Consider the following 16,061-nt stretch of genomic DNA (forward strand, 5'->3'; position numbering starts at 1 on the left):
GATCACCTGAGGTCAGGAGTTTGAGACCAGCCTGGCCAACATGGTGAATCCCCATCGCTACCAGAAATACAAAAAATTAGCCAGTTATGGAGGCAGGCGCCTTTAATCCCAGCTACATGGGAGGCTGAGGTAGAAGAATCACTTGAACCCGGGAGGAAGAAGTTGTAGTGAGCCAAGATCGTGCCAATGCACTCCAGCCTGGGTGACAGAGCAAGACTCCGTCTCAGGGAAAAACAAAAAAATAGAATAGAAAGTAAGCAGGCTGGGCGTGGTGGCTCACCCCTGTAATCCTAGCACTTTGGGAGCCAAGGCGGGCGGATCACAAGGTCAGGAGTTCAAGACCAGTCTGGCCAACATAATGAAATCCCATCTCTACTAAAAATACAAAAAATTAGCAAGGTGTGGTGGTGTGCGCCTGTAAAAAGCTACTCAGGAGGCTGAGGCAGGAGAATCTCATGAACCCGGGAGCCCAGGGGGACAGTGCGAGAAGCTGTCTGAAAGAAAAACAAACAAAAAAAGAAGTAAGTAGATGGAAAAGACATGCCAAACCAAAGAAAAAAAAAAAAAAAGCCAGCATAGCTATATTAAAATCAGAAAACAATATAGTTTAAGACAAATTGCATTATTAGAAACAATCAGGGCCACTATGACAGCAGTAAGTGAGAGAAGAACGTAAGACAGTTACTGCACCCTTATTACTTTATAATTCAATCATGAAAACATGGTGGTATATGTTATTGTAATTCACACCTGATAACTATTGAGGTTGCGGTTTTTTTTTAATGTTTATTAGACTTCTTCAATTTCTTACCTGAATTGTCTCTTTTATTCTTTCCCCACCCACCACCCACCCCCACAAATAGGACTTTTTCTTTGTCACTTTTAGAAGTCTAAACTCTAAATAGATTCTTGGACTGACAACTCACAGCCATCAGCTCGTTCAACTTTACCACCTGTTTTGTTCCCAGTGGCTTTTCCAGAACTAACTTCACCTTGAAGTTCCGTGAGTTTTCCTAATTTAAACTTGGGCTGCTTTTGCATTTTTACTTTCCTGATGAAGACATCATGAAGAGCATAAATAGATTGGCAAGCCTTTTCTATGACTTTTCCAGTGCTGTTTGGAATCCATTTATTGACCACTTCTTTCAAGTTATTTTTCTGCACCTCTCAGGTCATGATTTCCATCATCTTCTTCCAGATCTGGTGGACCTGTTGGTGCTGAGCATAAGAAGTCTTCCATATCTGAATGTTGCATTTTTTAGTAAAACCAACACAGAACAGATGAAGCAAGTAACCACTGGAAGTCTTGACATTGACATGAGCTTCAATCATGGTCTGCCATTTTTTCACCACGGAATACATTTTGTCATGGGTAAGATTCATGCCATGAAAGTTAGTTCAGCGGTTTTTGCCCTAAAAATCTTCAGTAATCAGCTTGAATTTTCTAAATGTTAACTTCATCATTTGGCAAATCAGCAAGACTGACTTCAAATACACAACCCTTGAGACCGTCTGATGCAATTTTGGTTCCTTGGGTCCTGGTGACTAGCATCTTTCCAATATTTCTTTTTTTTTGAGACGGAGTCTCACTCTGTCACCCAGGCTGGAGTGCAGTGGCACGATCTTGGCTCACTGCAGCCTCCACCTCCTGGGTTCAAGCTATTCTTCCGCCTTAACCTCCCGAGTAGCTGGGACTACAGGCGCCCACCACCACACCCAGCTAGTTGTTTTTTTTTTGAGACAGAGTCTCACCTGTTGCCCAGGCTGGAGTGCAATGGTGCGATCTTGGCTCACTGCAACCTCTGCCTCCTGGGTTCAAGTGATTATCCTGCCTCAGCCTCTTGAGTAGCTGGGATTACAGGTGTGTGCCACCACGCTCGACTAATTTTTGTATTTTCAGTAGAGATGGGGTTTCACCACGTTGGTCAGGCTGGTCTCAAACTCCTGACCTTGTGATCTGCCTGCCTGGGCCTCCCAAAGTGCTGGGATTACAGGTGTGAGCCACTATCCCCAGCCCCCAATATTTCTTATATTGAATATAGCAGGTGCTTTTACATCACACTAATCTTTCTTAGGAAATGGATCAACCACTTTCTTCTTGGCTCCCTTTCTGCCACCTTTGGTTATTGTTCTCGCCAGCCACTATGGTGCTACTCAGGCAGCCAAAAGGGCTCTTTCATTTTTTTTTATTATCTCTCATTAGCATGATTGTCAAAGAAAAATAAGAATGGAGGCCATTGATAAGATACACCCCAAGGCCAATCACCCATAACCAAGTAACCAAACTTTAAGTCATCCCTATTTCCCCCAAAGGCTAGCTCTAATCATAAAACATAAAACATAAGCTTTACATTCTTATCAGCATGAATCAGTAAAATTAAATCAATCAGCTCTAGACAAATCAGGTTGAACTCACAGAAATATTAATGTATAACAGCCAATCCTGACACAGGTCAAAACATTCCTCCTTTATGCTCTATAAACTGCTGTAACTCCTGTAAAATGGGCTTCTTACCACTTGGTTTGACATCTCCAGGATCTTGTTCTATACCTGATCTGACTTTATTTTTGACATAGCCAAATTTTGTTCAAATGGCTTTTTCCTTCTTCTTTTTTCTTTCTTTTGTCCCGTATCTGCCTTCTTCTTCCCCTCTCACTCCTCTTCTCTCTCTCTTTCTCCTTTTTTATTTATTTTTCCCTCTCTCATGAGCAAAGGGATAAAAATAAAACTATTGAGATAAAATATTTTTCAAGGCTTTAAGTTGGTATCATTTATTTCAGTAAACCCTTACCAGCATTAATCTTTTTTAAAAAAGAAAAATGTATCTCAATATTTCAATCTGCATTTCTATGATTACTTGAAAGATTGAACATTTCCTCATTTTTCAAGACATTTGCATTTCCTCCTTTGTGGACTGTTGTCTCACGCCCTTTGCACATGTATCTAATGACATCTTTGCTTATTTTTATCTGCCTCTGTAAGAGGAGGCGTCTACCTCTCAATATCTGAAATTAAAAGGATAAATATTTATGACTTACTTATTAAAGGAAAACTATATTCATCAGGCATAATATCCTTAAGGAAAACAAACTCCTGATCTTATGAGGTTTGTGGGAAGCATTTGTCTAGTGGTTGTTGACAGAGCAGGAGCATCACCATCTTGGACAAACACTGCCATTTTAAGTTCCCCTTGATTAAAAACCACCTACATCCAGCTCCCAAAACATCAGCCTAATGGCTAATGTCAGCATGACCATAAACCACAAATGACATCTCCAACCAGAAACATTTCAACCCCAAGATAAACCCCACTCCAACCAGCAACATGCCAGCCCTGAGATAAACCCCCCTCTGACCAGAAACATCACAACCCCACAATAAAACTCTCCTCCACCCAGAAACATTCCAAACCTGCGATAAGCTCTCCCTTCCTAAACCCTTAAATACTCTTAGTCTATAAGAGAGAAGGCTCCTGACCTAAACCAGCCAGAATCCCCTCTCAGGTTTATTCTCCAAAATAAACCTGTCTTTGACTGTTGAGCTGCTTTTCATGTTTCTGTCTTCTTTTTTCAACCCTTACATTTGGTGTCAAAACCTGGAATCGGTGTTGGGGGCAGAGGCTCTCTTGCAACCTAGGAAGCACTGGGCAATGGCAGCTCGTCCCAGGAGAACTCCTGGCTCCTAAGGGCCTCTGGCCACCTGCCTTGTCTTTTCTCTCTCTTCACTTTTCAAGCAATTTGCATGAGGAGGACAACTAATCTGAAGGGGACTGTGAGGCTTGGGCTGGGGCTACTCTCCGGTGGGTTCTCAAAACCCTCAGGTCTCAGGAATCCATCTCCAACCACCTGCAACAGGTATTTCGCTCTCTAGCCCTTGTCCCCTCTTCCTCCCTCTTCTCTCTCTCTCTCTCTCTCTCTCTCTCTCTCGCTCACATGGCTCCAGTCTGGGCGACCCTCTGCCAATTCTAACCAGAACACCCAACATCAGACACTAATCCAGCCAACTGATAAGATTTGCCTTCCCTGACTTTCTTGCAGTACCCAGGAAAGTCAGGTCTGCCGTTCCAGTGCTCAGAGGACCAGTGGGACTAAGTTGGAAGAAATCTTGGGGACGCCCAGTCTCCTCAGTTTTACCCTTCTCTTTGTAAAGAGGATTCTGGGTCTCTGTCTTTTGTCTGCGGAGGCCTAGAACAAAAACAGGCACCCTTGGCTTCCTCTTACCAGTCTACATGGTGCCAAACAATCTCACATTCCTACGTCCTCCCCACTGGGGTGTCTCCTTCACAACCTTGCCAAACTTGGCTTACAGGGAGACCTAAAGCCAAAATATTTAGTTTTTTATTGCAACACAGCCTGACCCCAGTACAAATCAGATAATGACAGGCGATGGCCCAAAAACAGCACTTTTGACTTTCAAATTTTCAGGGACCTTGACACCTTTATCACCAGGAATGGCAAATGGCAAGAAGTTCCCTATACTCAGGCTTTCTTCTACCTTAAATCCCAACCCTCCCCACATCAAGCTTGCAAGCCTCCCCACGTCAAGCTTGCAACCCTCACGAAATCCTTCTTCTTAATGAAAACCCTCCCCAGCTCTCTCCTTTCTCCGAAACCCCTTCCTCCAAAACCCCTTTTGATCCTGTAGATGAACCCCCTCTGTACTCTCAGCCCCCTGCATGTGTTCCTTGCTTGTCCACCCCTTTGGCCCCTCCTGCCCCAAGCCTTTAGCCCCAAACCCCGCCCCTCCTCCTGCTCCACCCATTACCCATTCAAAAACTACTCCAACCAATCAAACCACATCTGCCATTCTCCCTCTCCAGTAAGTGGCTGGGGCTGAAGGCATTGCTCATGTTCATGTCCGTTTCTCCATGTCTGACTTGTCACAGATCGAACAGCACCTGGATCTTTCTCTGAAAATCCATCTCATTATTGCAGGGAATTCATGAACATAATCTAATCCTTTAATTTAACTTGGCATGACATTTATATCATTCTAACCTCCACCCTCATTCCTGACGAAAAATAGCACATCCGGCATTCAGCTGAAACACACGCAGATGAACTCCATAATCAAGCCCCTATACAAAATCCAGTAGCCAATGATGCAGTCCCCCATAGAGACCCAGATTGGACTTACCAACAGGGAGACAATGGCATCAGGTGAAGAGACCACATGATTACCTGTCTTCTCGTAGGCATGGACAAAAATGCCCATAAGGCAGTTAGTGATGAAAAACTCAGAAATTACACAAGAGCTCCAGGAAAATCCTGCCCTTTTCTTATCATGCCTCACTGAAGCTATGCTAAAATATACCAATTTGGACCCAGAATCTAAAGAAGGTCAAACTTTTCTCCACCTCCAATTTGTTTCCCAATCTGCCCCAGATAGCCAGAAAAAATTACAAAAATTAGAGGAGGGTCCCCAGACACCCCAGCAGGACCTCCTAAATTTGGCCTTCTGTATCTTTAACAACAAAGATGAGGAACACAAATTTAAAAAGAAACATCTCCATTTAAAATACCAGATGCTAGCCTCTGTTGTCCAAAAGTCAAATTACACAAAGCCTCCTAATAACCCAAAAGGAAACTCCCTCACCTCTTGGGGAGTCAGTTTCCAATGTGGCAACCCTGGACACTGGGCAAAGACTTGTCCTAACCCCTGGCCTCCCACCAAACCTTGCCCAACTTGTGGTCTTTGGGGACACAGGAAGATGGACTGCCCCCCAATGGGGACACCTTCCCTATTCAGGTGTGGCTCATAATAAAGTTCACCAACCATCACAGGATCTCTTCACTGTTGGTGCTGACAACTGATGACTGAGGATCCCTGGGATCCTTCACCCTTATGTCTAATGAGTCTATGGAACCCAGGGTAATTGGGACAGTATCCAGTACGATTATTGCCTTTCTTTTCAATACTGGGACAAGTCTATCTGTATTAACTGAATATCAAGACCCATTAGGATATTCATCCATTTCTGTTGTTGGCATGAAGGGCATACAAGAAACCCCATAAAACACACTGCCTCTATACTACTCATTTCAGGGAGTCACCCTCACTCACTCTTTCTCGATCATTCCTCATTGTCCCACTCCTTTACTAGGAAGGGACATCCTACACAAACTGGGAGGAATCATTCATTTATCAACCTACACCAAAGCCACCCTTATTTATTATTATATCAAGAACAGAACCCCTTCTCACACACTCCACATCAAACAGACTTAAATCCCAGATTCCTCAGCCATGTAAATCCCATAGTATGGAACACCAATTCCCCCATTGCAGCTACCCACCACTCTGCAATCCATTTCACTGAAGGATCCTAAGCACTAAATAGTGGTCCCACAATATCCCCTCAACCCTAATGGATTATGGGGACTCAAGCCCATCATCTCCCAAGTTTTGGCTGCCAGTATTTTAATCCCCACCCATTCTCCCCCCAGTACTCCTATTCTCCCTTAAAAAACTGGATGGCTCCTATAGACTGGTTCAGGATTTGTGACAAATCAACTCTACTATTGTTCCTGTTTGTCCTGCTGTCCCAAAGCTCTACACCCTAGTGTCATGAATTCCTCCCAGCACTAGCCATTTCTCTGTATTAGACCTCAAAGATGCCTTTTTTACTATCCCTCTACATCTCTCTTCTCAAAACCTTTTTGGTTTCACTTGGACTCACCCTGACACAGGCTACTCCCAACAACTCACCTGGACTGTCCTCCTCCAGGGGTTTAGGGGCAGCCCTCACTATTTTGGTCAGGTACTTCAATTGGACCTCTCCCAACTACCTCTACAGCCTAGCATTTTGTTTTAATATGTTGACTATTTACTTATTTGCAGCCTGTCTCTAGAACATTGTATTCAAAACGCCACCAGGTTTTTAAATTTTTTGGCTGAATGTGGGTACCAGGTACCCAAAAGGAAGGCCCAATTAACTTCTCCAAAAGTTTTATATCTAGGATTAATCATAAATACAAATACCCAAGAAATTCTGCTGACATGAAAGCAAGCTATTCAACAAATTCCATTTCCTAAAACAAAAAGGGACTTATTTCTTTCCTCGGATTAGTGGGATATTTCTGATTATGGGCAGCAAATTTTGCCATTATCTCTAAATCTCTTTATGAACACACAAAAGGAAATTTTTTTTTTTTTTTTTTTTGGATGTAGTCTCGCTCTGTCACCCAGGATGGAGTGCAGTGGCACAATCTTGGCTCACTGCAAGCTCTACCTCCTGGGTTCACGCCATTCTCCTGCCTCCTGAGTAGTTGGGACTACAGGCGCCTGCCACCATGCCAGGCTAATTTTTTTTGTGTGTATTTTTAGTAGAGACGGGGCTTCACCACGTTAGCCAGGATGGTCTCAATCTTCTGACCTCGTGATCCACCCGCCTCAGCCTCCCAAAGTGCTGGGATTACTGGCATAAACCACTGTGCCCAGCCCTACAAAATCTTGATCAACCACTCACTCCCAACCCAGACCTTTATCATATTTTGTCTCACCTAAAACGTGCTTTATTACAGGCCCCTGCTTTAGGCGTTCCAAACCCCCTCAGACCTTTTCACCTATATTTACACAGTTCTCATAATCAGGCCCTTGGACTGTTAGACCAACCCATGGGAGATTCCCTCCAACTAGTGGCATATTTTTCAAAACAACTAGACCCCATTTTAAAAAACTGGCCCCTTGGCTTAAAAACTTTGGCCACAGCCTCTTTAGTTATCCCTGAGGCACAAAAATTCACATTCTACGAACCCCTCTAGGTATTTTCTTCTCATAGTCTACAAGATACGCTCAGCCATAAGATGCTCACTTCCATCTCATCCTCTCACATGCAAGCCCTACATTCAACCCTCTTTCAACCCTCTATTTCTCTTCATAGATGCTCCCCCACTAATTCTGCTACTCTTTTACCTTCAACACCAATTTTGAACCCCGACTAACACTCATGCTTCTTTCACCATGTTCTCTCACCTTACTTCCACTAACACAAAGGGAGCCCCAGACTGATGGCAGTGCATCAAAAAATCCTCCCCTCCAAACAGGATATGCCATCATTGGGGGATATTTCCAATTATGGATAGCAAATTTTACCATTTATCATGATGATATCCACTCTCTCCCACCAAGAAGAGTTGTAGAGGTTGCCCTCCTTGCTTTTGGGCACATCCTCCCAACAAGCAGAATTAGTTGCCCTAATAAGAGCACTAATCCTAGCAAAAAAAAAAAAAAAAAAAAAAAACACACACAAGTTAATATATACACCGACTCTAAATATGCCTATAAAATCATCCATTCCAATGCCCAAATTTGGAGCATGCTGGGCTATCTCATGGCTAAGGGAACTCCTATCATTAATGGAAAACAAATCCATCATCTACTAAAGGCAGCTCTACTTCCAGAAAAGGATGTAGTTATCCATGGCAAAGGACATCAGTCAGATAAAAGCCATATTTCTTTAGGGAACTGTGAGGCTGACTATTGGGCACACCTCAACCAATCATCCAATTCCTCAATACCTATTTCCCCTCACACAACATTTCCCCTCCTTTTATCCAGAACACCAAATACAACAACTAGTTGTGGCGGGGGCACAATTCAAACCCCCATACTGTTCATACAAAACAAATTAGTCCTACCTGACTCTGAAAAAACAAGTATTTTACAGGACACCCACAACCTCTTCTATACTAGCCATTCCCCTCTACAACATTTCTTAAGTTTCTACATACATAAAACCCCAGATATAAAGGAACAGTTGAAAGCCATTTCCCATTAATGCTCTATTTGCCAGAAAGCTTCACCCGACTCTGACACTAGACCCCCTTCTTTCCCAACCCATCAAGCAAGGGGACACCTTCCAAGACAGGACTGGCAAATTGATTTTACCCATTTGCCCCCAGTAAAAAAAGTTTGATTTCTTTTGGTTCTGGTTGATACCTTTTCAGGATGGGTTGAAAGAGCTTCTCTGTCACCTTCAAATTAATAACAGAAATCATCCCCAGGTTCAGGGTGCCTCTTTCTCTTCAATCTGATAATGGTCCTGAATTCACTTCTGAAATTACTCAAACACTTGCACAAGCCCTGCAAATCACCTGGAAGCTATGCATTCCCTACTGACCTCAATCTTAGAGAAAGGGTGAAAAAACGAATGGCATTCTAAAAAACACCCTCACCAGGTACTCACTCCAGACACATAAAGACTGGGTTACTCTTTTACCTGTGGCCCTTCTAAAATTTGGTGCTCCCACATAAACCTTCAATGCCCAGCTCCTTTGAACTCATGTGTGGGAGACCACTCGACCCTTTTGCTCCACCTCAGGGTCAAGCCCCTCCTCTACCAACCCCTCTCATTTCCACTCTTCCTTTTTTTTTTTTTTTCTTTGAGACCCAGTCTTGCTCTGTCGCCCAGTCTGGAGTGCAGTGGCATGATCTCGGCTCACTGCAAGCTCCGTTTCCTGGGTTCACACCATTCTCCTGCATCAGTCTCCTGAGTAGCTGGGACTACAGGTGCCTGCCACCATGCCTGGCTAATTTTTTGTATTTTTAGTAGAGACAGGGTTTCACTGTGTTAGCCAGGATGGTCGCAATCTCCTGACCTTGTGATCCACCCGCCTCGGCCTCCCAAAGTGCGGGGAATACAGGCGTGAGCCATCGTGCCTGGCCTTGTTTGCCTTCTTCTACAAACCATCTGCCATTTCATTTAGGAATATGCTGATGAATACCTGCCACAACCCATTGCCAACTCCTCTAATTGCTTCCTACAGCCAGGAGACTAGGTTCTGGTAAAAGATCCCAGTCCTACCCTCAATCCTCCCCTCACACTTAAATGGAATGGGTCTTACCAGATCATCTTTTTTTTTTTTTTTTTTTTTTTGAGATGGAGTCTCGCTCTGTCCCCCAGGCTGGAGTGCAGTGGTGTGACCTCTGCTCACTGCAAGCTCCATCTCCCGGGTTCACCCTTCTCCTGCCTCAGCCTCCTGGGTAGCTGGGACCACAGGCACCTGCCACCAGGCCCAGCTAATTTTTTGTATTTTTAGTAGAGATGGGGTTTCACCGTGTTAGTCAGGATGGTCTCAATCTCCTGACCTCATGATCCCCCCGCCTCAGCCTCCCAAAGTGCTGGGATTACAGAAGTGAGCCACCGCGCCCACCCTTACCAGATCATCTTTACTACACCCACTGAAGCAGGGAAAAACAAAATACAAAAAATACAAGTTTCTTGTAATAGCCTAACTCACTCTGAGGCCCCGCAATAGGTAGGGCTCTGGCATGGCTTTGACACCACTGTCTGCAGAGCCAGGGCCTTCAAGGGACGGGCCCCAGAGCCTCTCCCTCCCATCTTGGAGCATGGGTGAGAAAAACAAGTTTTTCTCCTCTTTCAGCTTCCCCTTTCCCCCTTGCCATTCTCATAATTATTTTGCAAAGTTTTGTAAGTTCCTGTTTTTCCTTCTGTGCAAGGTCACAAGATATGTTTAAGTTGCACAACCTGTCACTGTTTCACAAACTGCCATCGTTCTGCTTCTATAAACTTGCTTGCCCGCCCTACAGGTTTTGCGCCATCAAACTGGCCAACCCCTTTTTGGATGCAGGTATAGCCAACTCCCTTTTGGATACATGTATAAAAGTCAAGCCCTGTCTTTGTTCAGGGCTCGGCCTTTACATATTAATCCTCTGGGCTGGTACACACCTAATAAATCCTCCTGTCCCACCCATTGGTCTCTCCTGTCCCTTGATCCCTGCAACACCACAGGAGCAAAACTCCAGGGACTCCTCAGCTAGTTTCATTATACCTCTCTCAAGAAAACAGACTTCTCTTCACTACATACCAAAACAACCAAATCTAAAACCCCTTCAGCTTTCTCTTATGTCTCCACAGAACCCACTTCCCTTTGCCTCACCAAATCCTAGAGGAAATGGAAGAGAAATTTAAATAAGCTGCTATGTCTCTTTCTCTCTCTCAAACTTTCATCGCTTCCCAACCAACCTTGTTACAGACTTTTACTGGTACCATTACGAAACTCCCATTACCCATCCTGTTCATCTCCTTACTATTCTATGGGACTTATGGCTTCAAGGAACTTTCCAGGACTTTACTCCTACTCAAATAACTTTTTCCTCCTTTTGCTTGTTTCTTTCAATATAAATTCTGTAATCACATCAACCTCACCAATACAACCACTCCTCACTGCTCTCAAACAGGAACGCTCTATAAACCTTACATAATCCTTCTTGCAGCAAGCTAACTCTTCCTTTGCTCCAGAATCCTGGATGTGCTTATCACTGTCTTCCTCAGCCTATATAGCCCTTCCTACACCCTTTCATGACCTTTTAACAGAAAACATAACCATAATCTATAAACTCCAAAAAGGAGCTTCCTTTTTTGAAAGAGCTGACACCCTGGTAGGTGATTATCCCACTCTCAGGGCCAATCAAGCCAACAAATCATTTCAAAGCTATTACAATTCCCTACAATGCCTCAAGCCCCAAGGCCCTCCCATTGAAGGCCCATAACTAAACACAAAGCGCCCTTTTACAACAAGCCTCACTTTGCTTTTCAGCCTCTGAAGGAAATTTCCCTGTAGGGTCCTTAACACCTATCCAATGCACTATCATTGTTAAACACCCCTCTGACCATCACAGTAACCAAGTTGACTATCACATATCACCTAACGCAAATGGAGCATTTCCACAACTGGCTCATTTTACAGCTTCTCCCTCAACCAATGCCTCTGGCCTAATTTGTGCTGTCCCTAGTGCCCACCTTTATCCAAGGCTCAATATCAATGGTGCAACATCTGATTATATTAAATGTATAAAGAATAACTCATCCTATATCTCTACTATAGTGGATGTCTCTCTGGCCTCCTCCTTGTCCACCTGGAATAATGAACCACAAGAAAGAAAAAACACTTCATCTTTAATTCACTTGTTTTCTTTCCATATCTCTGCCTATATTTACAACAAAGGCTTATTATTATTATTATTATTATTATTATTTTGAGATGGAGTCTCACTCTGTTGCCCAGGCTGGAGTGCAGTGGCAACCTCCACCTCCCAGGTTCAAGCGATTCTCCTTCCTCAGCCTCCCAAATAGCTGGGACTACAGGCGTGTGCCACCACACCCAGCTTTTTTTTTTTTTTTTTTTTTTTTTTTTGTATTTTTGGTAGAGACAGAGTTCCACCATGTTGGCCAGGATGGTCTTGATCTCTTGACCTCGTGATCTGCCTGCCTCAGCCTCCCAAAGTGCTGGGATTACAGGTGTGAGCCACCACACCCAGCCAAGGCTTATTATTCTTATATGGAACCAATACATATCTTTGTCTCCCCACCAACTGTACCGGAACATGTACTCTAGTTTATCTTTCTTCCTGCATTGTACTAGTTCCTTCTAGTCAACCTTTGCCCATTCCATCTGCCCAATATGTTAGGAAGAGGAGGGCAATCCATGTAATTCCCTTGATATATAACCTCCAGATATATATATCCCTTGGATATAACCTCCAGACTTAGATTGGGAGCAGGCAGATTGGCCACCTCCTTAACACACTTTAAAGCTCTTTCAACAGAACTACAGGGTTCTTTAGAAGATATAGCCCGAAGCTTTATAAGAGTCCAAGACCAACTAGACTGCTTGGCTGGAGTAATCCTCCAAAATAGATGGGAACTAGATCTTATGGCTGAAAAAGGAGATCTTAAATGGCCTCTGCCATTTGGGTGAGGAATGTTGCTTCTACCTCAACCAATCAGGCCTAGTAAGAGATGCTAATGAAAAACTTACAGAAAGGGCTAAAAGACTAAGGGAATACCAAAATAGCCAAATAGATTGTTGGTTTGGGAACAAAATCACAACATGAGTCATCCCATTTCTGGGCCCTCTCCTAATGATGTGCCTAGGACTAATGTTTTTACCCTGCCTAATTAACCTTTTTCAAAGATTTTTAACTGACAAGATCATGGCCATTTCACAGACAACTACCCTAAAACATCTACAGATGGCATTATTCCTACAGTCAATCTGAGATGAAAGAACTTTCTGCACTCCTCCCCTTAGCAAGACGTAGGCAGAAAGAACACACTGCCCCTTGTCCTTTTATAACTATAGGATCTAGATTGACAGAGCAAGAGCATCACCATCTTGGACAAACACCGCCATTTTAAGTTCCCCTTGATTGAAAAATGCCTAAATCCAGCCCCAAAAACATCACCCTAATGGCCAATGTCAGCATGACCATAAACCACAAATGACATCTCCAACCAGAAACATTCCAACCCCAAGATAAACCCACCTCCAACTAGCAACATGCCAACCCTGAGATAATCCCTCCTCTGACCAGAAACATCCCAACCTCACAATAAAATTCTCCTCCACCCAGAAACACTCCAAACCTGTGATAAGCTTTCCTTTCCTAAACCCTTAAATACCCTTAGTCTATAAGAGAGAAGGCTCCTGACCTAAACCAGCCAGAATCCCCTCTCAGGTTTATTCTCCAAAATAAACTTGAATGTGACTGTTGAGCCACTTTTTGTGTTTCTTTCTTCTTCCTTAAACCCTTACAGTTGTATTGATTATAGAGGCAATAGTGGGTCTTAGAACTATGGCTTGTGTTAGTTACAGAGATGAGAGTAGCTTGTCCTGGCAAGACTATTGCTGACTAGCTGCCTTTCAGGCATTCAGCTGTCTCTGATTAGATGGTTTTTGAAGACATTTTCACCAAAGCAAGCTGCCATTGATTTCAGTGAGTTAAGCCAGTTCTGCTACTTACTTGTTACCATTGCTGTAGAACTTTTCCTAAGAACATAAAGACTTTTTAATATTTAGCTCTCTATCTTAAGGATATTAACTGTTTGTCATCTTGTTTAAATTTTTGTTCTCTATTTACCTTTTAATTTGAGGATTCTTTAAATGTAAAAATCTATAGTTTGTCAAATCTCCTTACCATCTTTTTTTTTTTGAGTTGGAGTTTCACTCTTGTCGCCCAGGCTGGAGTGCAATAGTGCCATCTTGGCTCACCACAACCTCCACCTCCCGGGTTCAAGTGATTCTCCTACCTTAGCCTCCCAAGTAGCTGGGATTACAGGTATACACCACTACGCCTGGCTAATTTTTTGTATTTTTAGTAGAGACAGAGTTTCTCCATGTTGGTCAGGCTAGTCTCAAACTCCTGACTTCAGGTGATCCACCTACCTTGGCCTCCCAAAGTGCTGGGATTACAGGCGTGAGGCACCACTCCCAGCCACCATCTTTATACTTTCTATTTTTTTTTGTTTAAAATCTTTCATTATTCATGCCATATGATGAGGGACTTTACACTCTATATCACTATTTTCAAAGCAACCATAGACTATATTAATTCATAATAATTTTATGTCTATGTATCTTGCTTCCCCAAAGATTCCAAACTCCATGAAGCCAGGGTTTAAATAATTTTTACTGCCTACAGCATAATATATTATGGTGTATGTGAAGTATGTGAGGCTGCAGTGTAAGGCCTGAATTGGAATGGTAATAAGTAAGACTGGGAAAAAAAATAGATCAGCTAGTAGGGTATGAGTTTGGAAGGGTTGATGTAAACCAAGGACAAGTTGGATGTGGGAAAAGACTCAAGAAGAGGTAACTGAGGCAAGATGGTTGAAATATAAAGATTGGTCATATAAAAACATCCCAGAACAAGTAAACTTAATAAATCCCTAGGGAGGATTAGGAAACTGAGGACTTAGGTTGCAGCTTTATTTAATGGCTACTTCTGAAGTTAGTGGACAAAAGCCACTATAATTAGCATGCTTACTCTAGCGTGGTCCCTAAAGGTACATAAATCCCCAGGCCATACTAGCACATCCTCAGGGTAATCAAAATCACAATGTGTTTTCCTTTCCCCAAAAGATTTTCAAAAAAAAGTATACATTTCATATTAAGTTATTGCCATTAACTTTTTTTTTTTTTTTGAGCCAGAGTTTCACTCTTAATGCCCAGCCTGAGTGCAACAGCACAATCTCTGCTCACTGTAACCTCTGCCTTCTGGGTTCAAATGATTCTCCTGCGTCAGCCTCCTGAGTAGCTGGGATTACAGGTGCCCACCACCACGCCTCACTAATTTTTGTATTTTTTAGTAGAGACAGGGTTTTGCCATGTTGGCCAGGCTGGTCTCAAACTCTTGACCTCAGGTGATTCACCCGCCTTGGCTTCCCAAAGTGCTGAGGTTATAGGCGTGAGCCACCGCACACAGCCATTGTCATTACTAGTAATGTCAAAAACCGCAGTTACTTTTGCACCAAGCCTATTAAAAGGCAGCAGTGTTTTCATCTGGACTTCTCATTATATGAGATAAATTTTTCCATGGTAATGAAAGAAAGGGGAGGAAGGAAGAAAACAGGGAGAGAAGGGAGGAAAGAAGACAAAAAGAAGAAAAAAGGAAAAGGCAAGTAGCCTAGAAATGAAAAGTCATAATCAGTGGCCTGACAGGTATGAAAGAGGAGGCACAGAGTCTGGGTTTCCTTGAGGGCTTCTAGTTAAAGGCTAAATGTATAATGCTGCTGTTTGGGGATGCAAAGATATTGAGAGGCCACCTAGTTCAACCCCATCGAGACCATCCTAGCTAACACAGTGAAGCCCCGTCTCTACTAAAAAAATACAAAAAAATTAGCCTGGCATGGTGGCGGGCACCTGTAGTCCCAGCTACTTGGGAGGCTGAGGCAGGAGAATGGCATGAACCCGGGAGGTGGAGCTTGCAGTGAGCTGAGTTGGTGCCACTGCACTCCAGCCTGGGCAACAGAGCGAGACTCCGTCTCAAAAAAAAAAAAAAAAAAAAAAAAAGAGAGAGAGAGATTCCTACTCTGTTGCCCAGGCTACAGTACAGTGGTGTGATCACAGCTCACTGCAGCCTTGAACTCCTGGCCTCAGTCAGTCCTGCCATCTAAGTCTCCCAAAGTAGCTGGGACTGCAGTTGTGCACGACCATGCCCAGCTAATTTTTTCAAAAAGTTTTTGTAGAGACAGGAGTCTCACTATGTTGCCCGTCTTTGAGTTGGATTAATTTGCTGAAGCAGCTCACAGAACTCA

The 16,061-nt window shown here is 43.3% G+C and overlaps 1 pseudogene across 1 annotated transcript; it reads right to left on the minus strand.

The window, feature by feature from the left end:
* Positions 1-897: 897 nt before the first annotated feature.
* LOC144332816 (small ribosomal subunit protein eS1 pseudogene) lies at positions 898-15,651 on the minus strand (annotated as a pseudogene). Its single transcript, XR_013400954.1, has one exon. The product of XR_013400954.1 is annotated as a small ribosomal subunit protein eS1 pseudogene (transcript).
* Between the last annotated feature and the right edge of the window lie 410 nt (positions 15,652-16,061).

Source organism: Macaca mulatta, chromosome 11 (assembly GCF_049350105.2).
Source record: "Macaca mulatta isolate MMU2019108-1 chromosome 11, T2T-MMU8v2.0, whole genome shotgun sequence".
Lineage (NCBI taxonomy): Eukaryota > Metazoa > Chordata > Mammalia > Primates > Cercopithecidae > Macaca > Macaca mulatta.